This window comes from Bos javanicus, chromosome 11 (assembly GCF_032452875.1).
Source record: "Bos javanicus breed banteng chromosome 11, ARS-OSU_banteng_1.0, whole genome shotgun sequence".
NCBI lineage: Eukaryota > Metazoa > Chordata > Mammalia > Artiodactyla > Bovidae > Bos > Bos javanicus.
In genome coordinates, this window is record NC_083878.1 from 9,120,750 (window position 1) to 9,141,343 (window position 20,594).

At 45.3% G+C, this 20,594-nt stretch overlaps 1 long non-coding RNA gene across 5 annotated transcripts in view; it reads right to left on the reverse strand.

Annotated features, from left to right (window-relative positions):
- The window catches only part of LOC133256767 (uncharacterized), a 44,060-nt gene extending 42,202 nt beyond the window's left edge, over positions 1-1,858 (reverse strand). For 3 of the 5 annotated variants that reach the window (XR_009739297.1, XR_009739295.1, XR_009739294.1), the window contains exon 1: positions 1,631-1,858. This is a non-coding gene — a long non-coding RNA (uncharacterized LOC133256767). The other 2 variants (XR_009739296.1, XR_009739298.1) reach the window with 2 other exon arrangements.
- Between the last annotated feature and the right edge of the window lie 18,736 nt (positions 1,859-20,594).

Below are 20,594 nucleotides of genomic sequence, written 5' to 3' on the forward strand. Positions count from 1 at the left end.
ATATGACAGGTGATGGTTTCTGAAACTGCTTCACACAATCCAGGTCATGGAGACAGTGTCTCATCAACCTTTTCTTCCACTTCAGGCCAGTTTCTCAACATGAGACTTTCTGTTCTCATCACTGTAAGCTTTGGTCTTTTAACGAAAATGAATCTAAATGGGAATGATTTTTCATGTAATTGGGGTAAAAACAAAAGTTTAAAAATAGAATAAAGTAAAACAGGATGATTTCCACTCATAGAACATCAATCTGTTTATTTTGTGCTCAGTCGACAGATCTTTATACCCGCTGAGTTGAAGTGCTTCAGCGAGGTGCTAAGATGTTGGATTTCTGAGCACGCTTTACCTTGCCTTAACATTTAGGGTAAAATCAAACTTCTAAATCTGAAGCACAGGGAGGGTGAGATGAATTGGGAGATCAGGAATGATGTATATACACTATTGATAACTGTAACATAACTGATGAGAACCCACTGTAGAGCACAGGGAATGCTCTATGGTGACTTAAATGGGAAGGAAATCCAAAAAGAGGGTATGTCTGTATACATACAGCTGATTCACTTTGCTGTACAGAAGAAACTAACACAACATTGTAAAGCAACTCTACTCTCATAAAAATTAATTTTAAACAGATTTTTTTAAAACCCATAAAGCATGTAAGAGGGCAGATGTGATTTGATGCCGGACGGCCTCTCATACCTCATCCTGACCAGCTCACTGCTCTGCAGTCTCTGTGGAGAGGCTGAGGTGCCTCCTGCCTTTCTCCACCTGCTGGTCCTGTCTCTTCATTGTTGTTGCTCTTGTTCTTCAGTTTTGACTGAACACATCTGACTCTGCAACCCCATAAGTTGCAGCGCACCAGCCTTTCCTGTCCTTCACCATCTCCCAGAGTTTTCTCAAACTCATATCCATTGAGTCAGTGATTCCATCCAACTTTCTCATCCTCTGTTGTCCCCTACTCCGCCTGCCTTCAATCTTTCCCAGTATCAGGCTCTTTTCCAATGAGTTGGCTCTTTGCATCAGGTGACCAAAGTATTGGAGCTTCAGCATCGGCCCTTCCACTGAATGTTCACGTTTGACTTCTTTTAGGATTGACTGGTTGGATCTCCTTGTAGTCCAAGTGACTCTCAAGAGTCTTCTCCAGCACCACAATTGTTAATTTGGTTTAAAGGTGCTCTCCTCAGAAAGTGCTTGCTTTGCCTTCAGATCCAAAACAGTCCAGCCCTGATGTTCACCATTTCCACTTCCTTCAGAGCATCATTTCCTCTGTTAGCTTAGCCTCTCATGCAGCATCCATCTCCCCAGTTCAGCTGAGCCTCCAGAAAGTCAGAGATCATCACAGTCTGTCCTCCACTTCTTCTCCCAGTCCGTGCATAGTCCCTGGCACAGGGAATATTGTTGGCTGAAAGCAGGTTTACCTGGTGTAAAACAACATAAAACCCCAGGCAGATACTCTGTCATTGGCTGCTGAGGCAGCTCTTGAACTGAGGAAGAAAAGCTCTCATTTTCCTCGTGCACCAGCTCAAGTTCTTTCCCCTGCAATTGATCCCTGCCTCCTCTCCGCCAGACAGACACGCACACCTGATCTGGAAGGACTGCCTGTGTTTACTCCCAGTCTGGGAAGTCTTACCTGTTGGCAGGGTCCTGCCTGCCAAGAAGGCACAGCTCCCCCGTCATCTGAGTGCTAGGCAGCCATGAGTTTGGTGTCCGAGGGGCCAGGTGTGGCTCTCAGGGGCTCCAGGGGCTCCTCTGTGCAAGTCACCACTGGCGACAGCAATATCGCAGAACTCAGTTCCCGTCACCTCCTAAACTGCTGACCCTGATGCAGGGTGGAATGTTTTGTTTTCTTGATTGGATCACTTCCAAATTAAAGAAGGACTATTTAATAGTTGTAACAAGGGAAACAACACTTAGAAACAGATTAAAAACAAAGATAATTCTTTGTCCCCATCACACCTCACTACCACTCTCTGAAGATTACCAGAGGCAGACACACATAGCCTATATCCCTGTGTTATATAAATGATACAGTGTATATTACATACATTTATATTTAATGCGTGTGTGTTAAGTCACTTCAGTGTGTACCACTGAAGTACAACTTCAGTATAATATAATTATAACTTATGTATACATACATTAGTATAACATATGTGCTGCTAAGCTAAGTGCTAAATTGCTTCAGTCGTGTCTGACTCTGTGCGACCCCATAGATGGAAGCCCACCAGGCTCCCCTATCCCTGGGATTCTCCAGGCAAGAACACTGGAGTGGGTTGCCATTTCCATCTCCAATGCATGAAAGTGAAAAGTGAAAGGGAAGTCAATCAGTCGTGTCCGACTCTTAGCGACCCCATGGACTACAGCCTACCAGCCTCCTCCATCCATGGGATTTTCCAGGCAAGAGTACTGGAGCGGGGTGCCATTGCCTTCTACGATAACATATGTATATATAACTATATATTTGCTGTTGTTTTTGTTCAGCCGCTCAGTCATGTCTCACTCTTTTTGACCCCTTGGACTGTAACCCACCAGGCTCCTCTGTCCATGGGATTTCCCAGGCAAGAATACTGGAGTGGGTTGCCATTTCCTTCTCCAGAGGATCTTCCCAACCCAGGGGTCGAACCCACATCTCCTGCATCTCCTGCCTTGGCAGACAGGTTCTTTACCACTGAGCCACCTGGGAAGTTCATAACTATATAACGAATATATAGAATTTTACATCCGTGGGGCTGTGTATATGCTGGAGGGACTTTATCGCAGGATCCCATCTTCATTCAATGGCTGCTTATCTATGTATGTTACTTGCCTTTCTTAGGTGTGGCTACTCCAGGGACTTTCTGGGAAGACGGGTGGGACCACAGAGGACCACACCTGTGTGCAGCGGTGCCCATTTCCCGTTCTCTTCAGAAACATACCTGCGTTGGGAAAACACACTGGGATTCAGATGAGTTTTCAGAGAAGTGACATTGCTGGTGTTTTCTCCCGGATGACGGTTTGAGGACATCTGAAGAGGTGCCTGCCCCACCCCTACCTTGGTGAGGTCCAGACCAGCCCTGAGCACCGTCTCCTTGCTTCCTTGAACTCCCCCGCCCACGTTGCTCCCTTCTGTTTCTTTTTTCTTTTTTTTTTCCCTCTCCTCTGTTTCTAACTGGCTCCCGTTTCGAGTTGCCAGCCCCTGTATTGCCTCTGACCTTGTCTCTTTCCAGCAGCCTTCTCTCAGGAACGAATCTCAAGGTCAAGGCTTCATTGACTTCCTCCTAGGTGCCTCTGCCCTCCAGTCCTCAGAGAGAGCCACCCACACTTTCACTGGGTGCCCATCGACTCAGCCCAGCTGTCTCCAGGTGGTCATTCCCTCTGACTCTCCCCCTACAGACCACAAACTTGGTCAACACAGCTGTGAACTGCTGTGTAGGTTTCAAACATATTCAAGGCGTTTATTTCAACCAGTTCTTACAATAGCCCATAAAGTAGAGAAGGTTACGTACACTGGCCCCTCAAATATATGGGTCTTAAGAACATTAACAGGAAATTTGCTAAAAAGATGTTAAATTGGTCACATAAAAAATAGTTTTGCTGTTAGTAAAAGAAAAATACAGTAGAGTAACATTGATATACTTTTTGCCTATGGAAGAGCAAATATTTCTAAGGATGAACAATACTCTGTTCAACAAGGGAGGACAGTGGCCAGACCCTTTAACCTCTCAAAGGTAGGAGGACATATTGGTGGTACTGCTCTGATTGATAATTTGCCATTCTTGCCTGGAGAACCCCGTGGACTGAGGAGCCTGGCAGGCTACAGTCCACGGGGTCACAAAGAGTCGGACATGACTGAAGTGACTTAGCACGCACGAAAATTCAACCAAATTCTCCTAAAGCATCCTCGCCATCTGCCTCTTGAATAGCCATTGCCGCCCCCGGCTGTCTCTAGAAGATATTCCCCTGTCCTTGCAGGATGGAGCCCCCTCTCCCCACATCGGCACAGGCTCTCCCAGCACAGAGGCCGCTCCAGGCACTGTCACCGTCTGCAGGAAGTCTTTGCAGCCTCTGGGGCACCATTTTGTCACCCCTGGGACCACTGCCATGCTCCAAGTCCACTCAAGGCATCTGCTTTGAGTTGTTTTTTTCCCCACAAACAGTGAAGGATTTGTGTTGATTCTTCCCCAGAAGGTCACTGGTGACCAGTGACCCTCGGGGTGTCCACAGGGGGACCATGGACAAGTGAGTCAGCCCTCCTGGGGACTGAACTCATGACCTCATTAGCACAGGGCTGTCATCAACAGACGCACACAGCACGTACCTCATTGAAGGCACTGAGGCAGTATTTTGCTAAATGTTAATTCTTAGATTAACTACAGATGAGTAGAGTTCCTAGAAGGGAAAAAGAAATGAGAGAGATGTGTGCATTCTTTAAAGGAAATGTGGATCATCAGTAGATGGTCCCTTTGGTTCATTTTATGATTGAATTTCAGCATCGGAAGGTGACACTCATTGGGATTCATGGTGCCATATTTTGTGTTTTTTTTTTTTCATCAATATCCTGGCCAGAAGACTGTCAGGGAAAAAAAGCAAATGGTGTCACTTCCCCCTTTGGCCAAACTGCATAAGGATTCTGTAGTGATTCCTCCAAAGTTCAAGCTTCAAACACAGGCAGCATGAGGGAAAGGGTTCTCCCATCTGAGGGAGAGGTGGTCCTTCCCATACACGAAAGGCTGGGCCCTCTTGTCTCCCCACCCCACACACCCCAGAACCCTAATTCCTGTGGCCAGAAGCCCCTCCTGCAGTCCTGTGTCAGTCACTCTGCAGCTCAGTCAGCCCCCCTCCCACCCACCTCACCTCCGTTTACCTTATCCCCAGCTGGTCCCTGAGGGACCAGTTTTACAAATAGCAACTATGGTTTGGAGCTGAGTTTCGACACCAGCTCTGTATCCTGTGTCAGATTACATCTCTATGAATATTCCACCGACTGCACAGCTCTGAAGAGAAGTTTCCGCTTTCAAGCCATTTCAACTTCAGTCGCTCCCACCCCTGACAGCGATCTTTGAAACTGATAGGGCCCTGATAGAAGCCAGAAGAAATTTTTAAAAAATATTAATAATCATGGGCGAGGTTCCCAGTCTTTGTAATCTTGTGGAAGAGCTCCCTGGAGGAAAGCACACTTGAACCGAACACATGCCCACGCGAGCTCGTCCATGGAAAAGGCTACTCGGAAATGCATGGATGTTTTGCAGAGAATTTCTATGATGGGGGAGAAGAGGATAAGTCAGTCGTCTGCACTTACCACCTTTTCCCTGAGGAACTTGAAAGACCATCTTTAAACACTCAGGTCTGTTCCCACTGCAAAAGAAGCCCCACAGCACCCAGGCATTCAGTGGAGAAGACTAACCTCTTAGGAGCAGCGCAGCTCTGCCATGCACCACCTCCAGCACGTGCCAGCTCATTGGGGTGGGGGTGAGGGGGCAGGGAAAATTAGTATCTGCTTCGACCTGGTCATTTCCTCACCTGTAAAATGATGATAGTCACAGTTACTGCAAAATAGTCACTGTCTCCACATGGAATAAAGGACATCAAATTCTTTACTGGATTCCCTGGAACACAGTACCTCCTTGCTGAAACTTAACTATTTCTAACTTACTTCACCCTGTATGACAGACTCAAGGTCCATGAGAAAAGCAAATATCATATATTAACGCATATTCATGGGATCTAGAAAAATGGTACAGATGAACCTATTCGCAGGGCAGGAATAGAGATGCAGATGCAGAGAATGGACATGCAGACATGAGGCGAAGGGGAGGGTGGGATGAAATGGAAGATTAGGATTGACGTATATACACTGTCACGTGTAAAAGAGATAGCTAGTAGGAAGCTGCTACGTAGCACAGGGAGTTCAGTCTGGTGGTCTGTGATGACCTAGAGGGGTGGGATTGGGGGTGGGAGGGAAAGGTTCAAGAGGGAGGGGATAGATATATATACACGATTCACTTTGTTGTATAGCAGACACTAACACAACTTTGAAAGCAATTACAATTAGAAATAATAATTATAAAACTTTAAATTTTAAAAATTAATAACTAATTTTTAAATTGTTTAAAGAAACTTAACTATTGTAGCTGCTATGTGCTTCCTGACCACCTCGGGACCTATAGATGCATCCCAGATACCCTTCCCTTTGTAAATCTAAAATAAGAATTAAGTTGTATATAGCAGTACATCCATGAAGAAGATACTGGTGATTAGACTGACCGTAGCCACTTGCAACAAGTATGCTCTGATTCCAACAGCTAAGAGGCAGCAGCCTGCAATGAAAACAGTTAGCCCTGATTTTTAAACAATGCCTTTAAAAATGTTTCCTTCTGAAATACATTATAAATGGCATCAGGAATTTTCCAAACTGCCATGATCAAAATACACGATCTTAAAATCATAATTCTCTACAACATACCAAAATCGTAGTCAGCCTAAAGATTCTCAGAAATTTTGAATTCTGAATGCCTTAAAAAAAATTCAATTCAAATAAAATCAGACTAAGTACTTTGTTATGAAAATACAATCTGAGATTCTGTATTTGAGGAACACTCTTACAAGCATTTAGTAAGTTATAATTTAAAACTTCTACTCAAGTTCAAGTTGACAGTTAGGGACTAAATAAATAGAAACTAAATTGATGAATAGTATCTTTCTTACAGCTGTGGGCTCCATTTGCTACTCTAATCTCCAGCAGGGAATATTAGCTCAATAAAATAAATATTTTTAATTTCTTCTATGCATTTCCTCAAACCATGCCAATGCACTTATCTATGGCGCACTTATCTATGGCTCACTTAAAAAATTTGTTAAGTACCCCCCTTCACTTACTTAAAAGAGGATGTTTGATGTCCTAACAACAATGGAGTAATGGGCATGAGGGCATATTGTTTTCAGGCGCTGAGCCCTTAATCACTTCCAGTTCTGATTCATCAGAAAAATAGTGCTCTTGAGGGATTTTTTTTTTTGGTCACAAAATATTGTCTTTAATTTTGAGATACTTACTTCTTGTCAGAAAATGATACTGTATTTTTGTCCTAATGATGAAGGATGAAAGATGGGGAGAATTCCATTTGGTGATTATTGGACCACAAAGAAGTAAACTGATTCAGAAAACAAATCCCCAGAAGAAAAATAAAACATATAATGTGAGGTGGGAGCATGGAATTCTTGGCATCTATTCAATTGAGGCCAGGATTGGTAATTTAATAACATCCTTGTTTTGTTAATATTTGGGGGTGGGGTAAAGCTCTAGGGCTTTAGCTTTGGGCCAGATTCCTTCTACTCCCCACCATTACCTCAACCAGCAACAGTGTTTAAAGACATAAATCCCAGGGGCCTCACAAAGGATTGTTAAATCACAGGCTGCGGGCAGGGGTTCAAGATGCCATCCTTCCCACGTAAGCCAAAGCGAGGAGGGAACCCTGATCTCCTCAGTTCAGTGGGCAATGGGATCGCGTCCAAAGAAAGCCCACTCTGACCACTGTCCCCAGAGGCCCTGAGCATCACACCCGAATCAGAGCAGATGGGTGATCTCATGAAGAGAAACCTGCCAATTGCCACAATTCTGCCAAAACATTCTGATTCATGGGGTAATTGTGCCACTTTCCTTCAGACTGATCCTTCTAGCTTCCCCTGCTGGTTACTGGGCAGAGTTTGGAAGGGAAAAAAAAAAAAACAGCTTCGACTTTGGAAATCCTGGCCACACCTGTGCACTCCAAAAAAAAATACCTGAGTGATGCGTGTGGTAAAGGAATTCAAGTTGGTGCTTCAGTAAATTCTGCCTTTTCCTGGGACCTGGAGGTCATGGAGTGTATCATTTTTTTTTAGCTCTGGTTCTCTTTCAAGTTTAAATGAGGGGATAAAATAGCACAGGAAAAAAATGAAAATAAAAAACAAAAACATTCAAATTGAAGAGGGTGACAGGTTTAATCCAAACTCAGTCCCAAACACAGTTCTGAGTTGTCACTTTCTTCCATGACCTTTTAATTCCTAGATTTATGTAATGTGTAGGAATAAAACAAATATAATTATTAAAAGTCTTACCAATGTTATGATCTCCATGATGGTATAAGAGAAACATTAAACAGGTAACACAAGTGTGATAGACAGTGCTACTAGTGATGGTGGCAATGGTGACTGTGATGACGGAGGTGGAGGGGTGATGATGCTGGTGATGATGGAGGTGGAGGGGTGATGGTGGTGGTGGTGATGAAGGTGGAGGGGTGATGATGGTGGTGGTGGTGATGGAGGTGGTGGAGGGGTGATGATGATGGTGGTGATGGAGGTGGTGGAGGGGTGATGATGGTGGTGGTGATGGAGGTGGAGGGGTGATGATGGTGGTGATGATGGAGGTGGAGGGGTGATGGTGGTGGTGGTGATGGAGTTGGAGGGGTGATGATGGTGGTGGTGGTGATGGAGGTGGTGGAGGGGTGATGATGGTGGTGGTGATGGAGGTGGTGGAGGGGTGATGATGGTGGTGGTGATGGAGGTGGTGGAGGGGTGATGATGGTGGTGGTGATGGAGGTGGAGGGGTGATGATGGTGGTGGTGGTGGTGGTGGTGGAGGGGTGATGATGGTGGTGGTGATGGAGGTGGTGGAGGGGTGATGATGGTGGTGGTGATGGAGGTGGTGGAGGGGTGATGATGGTGGTGGTGATGGAGGTGGTGGAGGGGTGATGATGGTGGTGGTGATGGAGGTGGAGGGGTGATGATGGTGGTGGTGGTGGTGGTGGTGATGGAGGTGGAGGGGCGATGATGGTGGTGGTGGTGATGGAGGTGGTGGAGGGGTGATGATGGTGGTGGTGATGGAGGTGGAGGGGTGATGATGGTGGTGGTGGTGATGGAGGTGGTGGAGGGGTGATGATGGTGGTGGTGATGGAGGTGGAGGGGCAATGATGGTGGTGGTGATGGAGGTGGAGGGGTGATGATGGTGGTAGTGGTGGTGATGGAGGTGGAGGGGCGATGATGGTGGTGGTGATGGAGGTGGAGGGGTGATGGTGGTGGTGGTGGTGGTGATGGAGGTGGAGGGGCGATGATGGTGGTGGTGATGGAGGTGGAGGGGTGATGATGGTGGTGGTGGTGGTGATGGAGGTGGAGGGGTGATGATGGTGGTGGTAATGGAGGTGGAGGGGTGATGATGGTGGTGGTGGTGGTGATGGAGGTGGAGGGGCGATGATGGTGGTGGTGATGGAGGTGGAGGGGCGATGATGGTGGTGGTGATGGAGGTGGAGGGGCGATGATGATGGTGGCAGTGATGGAGGTGGTGGAGGGGCGATGATGATGGTGGTGGTGATGGAGGTGGAGAGGCGATGATGGTGGTGGTGATGGAGGTGGAGGGGTGATGATGGTGGTGGTGATGGAGGTGGTGGAGGGGTGATGATGGTGGTGGTGATGGAGGTGGTGGAGGGGTGATGATGGTGGTGGTGATGGAGGTGGTGGAGGGGTGATGATGGTGGTGGTGATGGAGGTGGAGGGGTGATGATGGTGGTGGTGGTGGTGGTGGTGATGGAGGTGGAGGGGCGATGATGGTGGTGGTGGTGATAGAGGTGGTGGAGGGGTGATGATGGTGGTGGTGATGGAGGTGGAGGGGTGATGATGGTGGTGGTGGTGGTGATGGAGGTGGAGGGGTGATGATGGTGGTAGTGGTGGTGATGGAGGTGGAGGGGCGATGATGGTGGTGGTGATGGAGGTGGAGGGGCGATGATGGTGGTGGTGATGGAGGTGGAGAGGCGATGATGGTGGTGGTGATGGAGGTGAAGGGGTGATGATGGTGGTGGTGGTGGTGATGGAGGTGGAGGGGTGATGATGGTGGTGGTGATGGAGGTGGAGGGGCGATGATGGTGGTGGCAGTGATGGAGGTGGTGGAGGGGCGATGATGATGGTGGTGGTGATGGAGGTGGAGGGGTGATGATGGTGGTGGTGGTGATGGAGGTGGTGGAGGGGTGATGATGGTGGTGGTGATGGAGGTGGAGGGGCGATGATGGTGGTGGTGGTGATGGAGGTGGTGGAGGGGTGATGATGGTGGTGGTGATGGAGGTGGAGGGGTGATGATGGTGGTGGTGGTGGTGATGGAGGTGGAGGGGTGATGATGGTGGTAGTGGTGGTGATGGAGGTGGAGGGGCGATGATGGTGGTGGTGATGGAGGTGAAGGGGTGATGATGGTGGTGGTGGTGGTGATGGAGGTGGAGGGGTGATGATGGTGGTGGTGATGGAGGTGGAGGGGCGATGATGGTGGTGGTGATGGAGGTGGAGGGGTGATGATGGTGGTGGTGATGGAGGTGGAGAGGCGATGATGGTGGTGGTGATGGAGGTGAAGGGGTGATGATGGTGGTGGTGGTGGTGATGGAGGTGGAGGGGTGATGATGGTGGTGGTGATGGAGGTGGAGGGGCGATGATGGTGGTGGTGATGGAGGTGAAGGGGTGATGATGGTGGTGGTGGTGGTGATGGAGGTGGAGGGGTGATGATGGTGGTGGTGATGGAGGTGGAGGGGCGATGATGGTGGTGGTGATGGAGGTGGAGGGGTGATGATGGTGGTGGTGGTGATGGAGGTGGTGGAGGGGTGATGATGGTGGTGGTGATGGAGGTGGAGGGGCGATGATGGTGGTGGTGATGGAGGTGAAGGGGTGATGATGGTGGTGGTGGTGGTGATGGAGGTGGAGGGGTGATGATGGTGGTGGTGATGGAGGTGGAGGGGCGATGATGGTGGTGGTGATGGAGGTGAAGGGGTGATGATGGTGGTGGTGGTGGTGATGGAGGTGGAGGGGTGATGATGGTGGTGGTGATGGAGGTGGAGGGGCGATGATGGTGGTGGTGATGGAGGTGGAGGGGTGATGATGGTGGTGGTGGTGATGGAGGTGGTGGAGGGGCGATGATGATGGTGGTGGTGATGGAGGTGGAGGGGTGATGATGGTGGTGGTGGTGGTGATGGAGGTGCAGGGGTGATGATGGTGGTGGTGGTGGTGATGGAGGTGGTGGTGAGGGTGATGATGATGGTGGTGGTGAAGACAGTGTTGGTGATTAGTCATTTCCCAAAATAGTCAATTAAACACTTCAACTCACATATTAGAGGCTTGAAAGGTCTCTACCGATCTTCTCTGAGTCTTAGCTTCCTTTTGGGGGTCAATATTTGGTTAATCTGATCACAAAGATGTTCTTCGATTAAAACTTGAAAAGCACTTTCAAGAGAAAGAACAGAAGTGAAGTTGAAGCAACTGTTTAAGATTGGTGTTTCTCTCCGCCAATGAGTTTTTATTCTTCATTATTATTTTCATTCTAATCATGGTCACTGAAACCATTTCAGAGTATTATAGGCATCCAAGGAGGCCAAACAGCCAGTTCCTGGAGCCTCTCGTGAAGACATGAGACACTTTTTTAGTGAGGTTCATAAACGTCTTGTTGCTGTTTTTCAGTCACTTAGTCATGTCAGACTCTTGGCAACCATGGGCTGCCAGCACGCCAGGCTTCCCTGTCCTTCACTATCTCCCAGAGTTTGTTCAAACTCAACGTCCATTGAGTCAGTGATGCCATCCAGCTATCTCGTCCTCTGTCACTCCTTTCTCCTCCTGCCCTCAATCTTTCCGAGCATCAGGATCTTTTCCAATGAGTCGGCTCTTTGCATCAAGTGACCAAAATATTGTAGTTTCAGTTCAACACCAGTCCTTCCAATGAATATTTAGGGTTGAAAATGTCTAGGACAGAGAAGTGTGCCCTGTAAGGGCCTATTACCATAAATAGAGAGAAATCCTTGTCCTGTATGGTTTTGTGTAACTGAGGATGAGATCCTCATAGGCAGTTTATTTGCATTTCTCTTCCCCCACCTTCTGGGCTCAGCATAGGATTGAATGGACCAGACCACTGTGTAGTCAGGTGTGATCACGTGACTTTTTGACCAATGAGATGTGAGGGGTGACAGGTGTCACTTCAGGACAGAAGCTATAGAAGTCAGGGCAAGCTTCCCCAGGTCCCATTACCTCCTGCTGCGGTGAGTGTGGGACCACGTACAGCAAAGACCCCGCCATCCAGCATCCATAAATGTCTACAATTGAAGGACACCCTTGCAACCGACGATGGACAAGAAATGGGATCAAGGAGCAAAATTGTTATTGTAAGTCACTGAGATTTTGATGGTTATTTTCTATTTTCATAGCATAACCTTCTCTACCAGAACAGATACAACTGGCAAAGAGCCAAAACAAGAGAGTTGAAAGTCAGTGGTGGTCACATGGGAAAGAAAGAATCTACATCTTTCTGAGAATGAACCAAATCCTCAAAAAAACTCTGTGATCGAATTGCTAACTCTGAGACATTTAATCGTTCCCTAGCGAAGGTCTCTTTGAGACAAAAAGCGCTCAGGAAAAAGGTTTGACATGACCTGCAAGCAATTGGAAGTCACCATAACCCACTCGGATGGCAAGGTAATGTGGCGTCTCTTTGGCTGAGTTTTATTTCCAACAATACAGCACCTTCTCACCACTGTCCAGCAGACAGATTCCTTCTCATCTCATCTGCAGAACTGTTCATTTAAAGACGGCACTGCTCAAGATATAAGCCTCCTTTAAGGAACTCTACTTTTAAGAAAACCAAGTCTCACAAAATTAGTACATTTCCACATTCAAAGTGAGGTGGCAAATGTGAAAAGCCATCTGTGCCCACCCTCCCCTCCACCCTTCAGACTTCCCCACCACCCAGAGCTTCAGCTCTGCATGAAAAATCTAACACATGCAAAGCATAGAGGCTCTTTGAAAATTTGGCCCAGTGTGTGTCTTCTATGTGAGTCGCCGTCTCACAGAGCCTTGCCAATAACAGCAAAGAGGAAAGAAAAGGAAAGGTTTTCTTTTCTCTGAACTTGGGATTGAAACATAAAACTCCTCTCTTCTAACGGGCTGAATGGCTCCAATTTTCTACACTCGGGAGGACCTCTTCGTCCCCATTGCCTTCATAATATCCACATGGCTTTTCAGTGGGCATTTCTTTCCTCCCAAGTGAATTGCATGGCAGCAGTGGTCCCAAGTGGGTCACTGTCGAGGGGCCCAGAGTCCTCAGCAGCCCCCAGGATCATTGTAAAGATGAAGCAAGATGGACGATCTGAATACTCTGAAACACTAGAAGCACTACATTTACGGCATTATTTCTCCCATCTCATCTCCCGGGTCTGCTGTGTCTGACATAAGCTCTAAGTTTTCTGCAGTCTCTAAGAGCAGAGGGAACTCACATTCACTGGAAACATCCCAGTGCACAGCTCACGCAAAAACTCTAAGAGTTGGGTGTTAGAATCTCTAAGAACGCAGAGAGGTGCAGAGAATCCAGTGTTTCCCCAGGGTGAAACCAGCAGTGGCAAGGGGAGAACCCCAATCAGAACCTGCCTTTCTCTCCCTTGATTCAACGCTTACACAGAGCAACATTCCACCTGGGGGTCCTCCTGGGACAAGCCAAGTCTGTTTCAAAAGGATGGGTATGGATGTGCCATCTATTTAGCTGACAAGAGACTGTCTTAAACTGCCCCTGTGAAGTGGGCTCATCAGAACTCTCCACCTAGAGTCCCTTGGATGGACCCAAAGCCCACCAGACAAAGAACCCAAGAAGGCAAGTGAGGAAGAATAGACAGGGTCTGTGCCTGTGAGAAGAGGACAGGATTGAGCAACTTCATAAAAGAAAAAATGAGGGGGCAAGTCCGAAAGAAAATCATATGGAAATTAGTTGCCTGTCAACATAGACAGGTTTGAAATGTCCGATAGCTTGGGAGAACTCTAGTGGAAGAAGACAACAGACCATGTCCATAAAAGCAGAGAGAACAGGAACAGATAAGGATGCAGGGATAAAGGGTGGTCAAGGATTTTGAGAGGGAACCTTGGTGGTAGGGCAGGAAAGAAATACAGCAATATCACTGGGAAAGAAAGGAACCTTGGAGCAAAGCAAAGAATAGCAACTGTGGGCATGAGAGGTTTGATTTTAAGTATTAAAGGAAAGTGAAAGCAAAATGAAAGTGTTAGTCGCTCAGTCATGTCCAGCTCTTTATCACGCCATGGACTGTAACCCACCAGGCTCCTCTATCCATGGGATTTTCCAGGCAAGAGTACTGGAGTGTACAGTCGTTCCCTTCTCCAGGGGATCTTCGCAACCCAGGGATCAAACCCAGGTCTCTTGCATTGGCAGGGGGATTCTTTACCATTTGAGCCATCAGGGAAGCCCAGGAAATATTAAAAAGGGGTAAGGACCAAAGGGAAGAAAATCCACAGCAAAAGGGAAGGGGGAAAAGAAAAGTAAAACCGAGAGGTTGAAATGGCCAAAATTATTTCTGCAAAAAAAGTATATACACACTGTCTCCTTAGAAAACGAGTTGGAAAGGCAGCCAAGGCACCAGAAACACCAGCAGAAGCCAATTCATCTGACTCAGGTTAAGAAAACTGATAAAAACCATGAGCTACCTTAAACAGCATAACTGAAAGAAGAGAGAGGGAAGCCTTCTAATATTCAAAACATATGCAGCTTTCTAAATAATATCTTGGTTGCAAACTTCCAGGTTTCTAGCTAAGCCTTTTTCTCCAGTTACTTTCCTACTTTATGTACCCCAAGATGTACACATTCATCTCAAATAATTGACCAAAAAAAACACAAAATGTTTGCAAGCTCTATCTTCACTTCTTTGCAAATGGCATCACAAGAAATTCCTCACTTGGAAAAACACGTCCAGACTCCTTTAGAGCATTCTTTGATTTTGATCTCCTTGAACCATCCAATTTATTTTTTTAATTTAACTCTACTTAATTTGTTTACTGAGTTAACTGGTTCACCAACTTAACTGGAATTTATAGATGAATTATCACTCATTTTTGTCTAAACAGGCCAGCTGTTTAAGAATATAGACACATAATGTACTTTTCTCAATAGTAATTAATTTGCATTGCTCCCTCACAGCAGATCATTGGCAAAATGGTTTTTCTTAAATTCTGGATCTACAAGAGGAACCGTCAGTATGGCACAGCAAATACCCATAAAATCCCAAAGTTGAAGGAGTAATTTTATAAGGCAGGCCACTTGACTGACATAATTTAGTAGCCCATGTCTTTTCCTATGGAGACTCATACTTTTAAAAAGCACATTTCCTTATCTCTTTTAATCATTTTTCTCATCAGAAAATAAAGAATCTTCTAGTTGATAATATGAGGAAAAATGGAAATTTGAGACCTTGTAGAGTATTCTTAAAATGACTAGCCAATAAAGGAAATGTTTCTATATTTAAAATGGTAATGCTTTCCATCTCAGAAGGTAAATATATAGTTCAGGAAACTGTCCCATCCATTTTTGTAAAGTCATGGTCCTGATTTCTAAATCACACCTGGAGAAGAATCGTAGAGATTTCCAGTCTCAGGGCTTTCACTGGAGAGCAGAGAGGGAGCTGAACAGCTGATTTTTCTCTCCATCCCGAAGCCTGTTTCACATTTACTCAGCAAAACTGCTCTGGAATTCACATAAATAAATAAATAAATAAATAAATACAGAAGTTCAAGAGACAGAAGAAAACATTCACCAGGCACAGACCCCAGACTAGAGATCAAGCAGGGAGTCTCAATTCTCACCTGTGCAAACGCATAACTTCTCCCAGGTGGAATTCTATCCCCAGTTCTGAATCGTGCTATCGAGCCCCCAAATTACCATGATGGACAAATGAGGTTTCCAAATCAGAATAAGGTATGTACATAAGTATGGAGGAACCACCCAAGCCTTAGGGAAAGGACTTAGGAAAGTCTGGATAAGGTGCCTGGCAGGAGTGGCAGAGATCTTTTTTCATTTGTTTATTCTCCATTACCTTCCATTTCCTGGGATGTCTTATGATCTCCTGCAGAGGGCAACTAGGAAGTCCCTGTGGAGGTAACGACACTTTCAACCTGTAAGGGTATTTCTTCTAAGGAGCTCTGGACATAATTTATTTCAGTTCTTCTTGGAAGTCAAATAGCATTAAGGCCTATGAATAAACATACATTGTTGATGGAAGGGGTGATAGTTTACGCCTAAACCACCCACGGCATGACCTTCAATTTTATTTTGGTTGCTTTATCCATATACACAGAGAGTTTCCCCTGAAAACATTCCGAGGTAGAAAGCTCAAATGTCATTTAAAGCCCAGAGTGGCTGTTCTTGCCAGGGGATGAGTAGCAGGGTGGGGAAGGAGAATCAGAGGCAACCAGACAGGGAGCTTCAGGGTGCAAAACTGGGTCACTCAGATTGCCTCTAATGTAGACGAATGCCACTGAGTGCTGGCCGTCTTTTACTCCACTTTCTTCCAAAGATGAGAGCATGGCATCATTACCCAAATTGGCTCAGACCTTCCCTTCCCTGGGGTTGCCTGAAACACAGGCTGAACCAGAGTTTCTTTCCATCAAGGTGAACAATGGGAGAGGCAGGTTCATAACTCAATAGCTTCAGGAAACATTCAGTGCAGGACGTAGTTTATCCTTGGACAAGGCTTTGGAACATTATAGTTATGGTCTTTTAGAAAAAAAAATACATTTTTGTTTCTTTCCTCATCGAAATTTGGTCTGTGATATTTCAATACTTAATCATGTCTCTTTTTTTTATCATTTCAGTTGGTCATGAAAAGTTCTGTCAGCTGTTAGAAAGATGAATTAATAATAAATAAATCCCTATGTTCTCAGATTTCCTAGTGTTATCAGGACACGTCATGATGTATATGATTTGTCAGAACTGGTATGAAGTTTGTGACCACAGACATCTCCATAGAGGACCCTCCCCCAGAAAAATTGTCTCCGTGGGGGCTTGAACTCAGAAAAAGTTATCACCTCTGTTGTACTGAATGAGTTTCTAATAAACCTGCAATATAGAAAAGTATGTGGGGAATGAAAGAAAGGGAGAGTGGGTGCCGGCCTCTGAGATTGGAATCTGGCTTGTGACATGTGCATAGAGTTAGTGCACCCTGGCATGGTCCATCTCAAGGGTTCATTAATAAATAGATCTGAGAGAATCTGCCCAGTAAACACCTCTCAAATTAAGAATTTTTGCACAATAGATCATGTCAGCTTCAGAGGTTGGGTCTCTATGACACCACCATAACTAACTATAAAGTGAAAATTTTAGAAAGCCTTGCGGATGTCAAAGCTACATCATGTGAAATATATAGAAATCGAGAGTTACTGTATTTCCTGAGGCCAGTAGTGCCCATTACCACAATATTCTACTTAGAAAAGGTCCGTCTCGCCTGGCTGACCACGTCACTGCAGCCTGGCGGGGTGCTCCTCTCCCAGGGTAACCGCTGGACAGGCCCCAGCCACCTTGGCTTCCTTCATTTGCCCAACTCCAAGGAAGGAATTCTCTCTGACCTTAGGGTTGAAATATCAAGCCGAACCTCTTGGAATTTATCATTAGCCTGGCATCTGTGCTTAGCAATAGAGCCTCTGAATTCAAAACAGGACTGTTTCCTGGCTCAGAACTTCAGTTCCAAATTCCTTGGGCTCAAAAACTGATGGGAAAACAGATCTTCAGCATTCTTCTGATTTAAAAATCATTCAAACTGACAACAGATAAGAAATTGACAAGGAGATGCGAAAGCCTTCATTTACATAGCTGTCTCTTTCTTCCTTCTACACAGTGAAGAACAGAGCATCCTTAACCTTGGTTTTCTCACTTCTCTCAGTTTAAAGCACAGCCCATAACATTAATTAAAGTGTGTGTGTGTGAGCTGGAGGGTAAAAGTTATATTTCATATGCTGTGCCACATGGTATTCTAGAACTGTACAATTTTTAGGTGTGCTTTTTTTTCCCCCCCCTCAACTTGCTATGTATGCAGCCCCGCTTGCTCTTCAGCCTAGCCTCATACAGAAACTCCACAAGAGCAACCTACAGATAGATGCAGTGGATAGAACAGATGCTGAGGCATTGGTGGCTTAAGCATGGATAGATGGAGGTAAGTTTCTGGCTGGAGAATGCAGGTGCTGGGCGGGGCATCTGAGGTTACCTACTACAATCCTTTTGCTTCACAGATAAGTCCTGCAGAAGGTGGGTTCGATGACTAGTAAGGGGTAACCCCAAGTATTTCTGATGATTTCAAGTCTTTCCACCTCACCAGGACCATTAGCCTCTTTGAGATACAGACATAAGTTAGATCTCTTACGGGGGGGGGGGGGGGAGTCATCTACTTATCTACACTTCCTAATGTTTGCATATCAACTCAGGAGGGTCACAGAGCCCCTGGAGTTTACCTCTGGATGTTACTGGGCCCCTGGTTCCTGAGTTAAGAACTAACACACCCAAGGAAGCAAGTTTCGTAAGTAGAAAACACTACTTTCAAAACTTATCTCTTCTAGAACAGAAACTAGAGTTAATGATACAATCTATAAAATTCAGGGGGAAAGAAATTCCAATTGAATTAAGCCCTAATCAATATTTCCATACGTCTAGCGTGTGTTAAATAAATTAAAAAAAAATGCCTAAGAGAAATTTAAACCTACATGTATTTTACTAGCTATCTCACATATGGACCTGGAATATCGTTTCTCCTAATATGGAGATGGCTCAGCAGTATTTAAATGATTCCTTATTCCAAGTTATATAAATATGCACCAGATGTATCTTTTGTAAATGTTATGTTTTTCAACTTCTCAGCATTTGCAAGTAGTTGAAAGCTATGTCAGGCATGCTTTAATGGGGCATAAAAGTGTATTGTATTCAAAGAGATGGCACAGCTCTGTAATAGGTGAAAATACAAATGTTGTCAATGGATACATTCTCATTTTATTGATTTACACTGCATAATAGCATGCCCTGTAATCTCCTTTCCATGCAAGTTCTTCACCAATTGAAATATAACTAGATATTTAAAAATCATGCGTACATTAATGGATTCTGTAGATGACAGAAAATTCAAAACACAGAATTTTATGTATGACTAGAAGGCAGCTCAGAGATCAACTAAATCCCATCCCCTGATTTAATAGATGAGAAGCTGAGACCAGAAGGGTGACATGCGGCAACCACATCACTAACCTACTTGCGGCTTCGTGCATGAATTTCTATACTCTTAAATATATGGAACCTTACTGAACTCTTTATACAATCTGCCTCTCGACTACCTAAACAAAAAATAGAAGGAACAGTAAAACATATATCACTTATTGATTTCCTGTGACTTACTGGGAAGAAGCAGACGTGATCTATATGCCGCAAACTGTCAAATTATCTTATGGGAAGTAAATATAGGACTTGAGTGCCAAGTGCTAGGATTAAAAATTGTCAAAGAATATCATAACACTATTCCTCCAATATAAAATTCTAATGGACTCAAGATTAGCTTTTTTTACTTTTAAAACAAAAGATACCATAGTGAATTCTTTTCAGAACATTTTATTGGGGGTTAAATAGTACATCAAAGATGTTAAAGAAATACATTCAAGGCATATGTAATTGACTGCCCATCTCGAAAAGAGTGCTTTTTTAAATAAATAAAAAAATAAAAGTTAACACAGATCTTTATTGTAAAACTCTTTTTAAATTATTTTTCTCTCTCTTTGCTGGGGAGAAAGCAAACCCTATCTCTTGTCATTTATGTGACTTTCTAACATCTCTAGGCAGAGTGAGCATTTGAGGGTGCACACAAGTATATGCTGACTTCACCTGGCTCATTTTCCCCAGATTAGTTTCCTCTGTCACATATTTTTTATAAACTGCTTTTAATTCTTCCTTGGAATGAGGCAGCATATTAATTAACTAATAACTAATTAATTATTTGGTGAAAGTCATTTTCCGAAAGCCAAGTAACCTTTTCCCTTTGACCTTTACAAATAACATTTCGCCCTTTGGGGACCAGTGGCAGCAAGGAAGATTTCATTTAGAATGAAATCATTATGGAGGTTTTTTTCAGCGTTGGTGTCTTGGTCTCTCGTGGAGCACTGGTGTTTCTCAGGGCTCCACAGCCGACTGTCTTTCCTCTCGGGCCCCAAACGAAACCCCATCTTTTCCCTCTCGCTGGGAATCAGGCTTGCACATTCTGCTCCGTGGCCCAGATTCAAGGCACTCCCCGAGGGGCACACAGTCCAGCCTCGCTGATTGATCCCTGGGTTGCCTAGAAAAGCTCCATTGTCTCTGAATGATGCTGGGACCAGTGAGAAGGTTAAAGACAGTGGCTCTGCCTATGGCTGCGAGGTATCCGCACGCTCCCTACGAGGGTGTTTGAGAGCGGAGCACAGAGAGGAGCGGAACCAGCCCACCGGCTTCTCCATCAGCCTGGAAGCAGAGCCGCCTAGAGACGGTGCTTCTCATCAGCAGGTCAGCCTCCTCCCCTGGGTGCCCGGATACAGAGCAACAGACACACCACTGTTGTCTATTCTGTGCAAGGTTTATAGACACACACTTATGCACCTGCTGGGGCCCTTTAACTTGGTATACTTCAATATAAATGGAGCATCCAGCCTAAATTCTAATACTCATTTCTGCTTAATCCACAGAGCCTTGTGGAGCCTTATTCTGCTCTCATGATCATGCAGGGCTGGGAGACGGCTGGCTGGTACTGGTGCACACAGAAGTCGTGAGCATCCTGATTGTGATGCGAGACTCTTGGG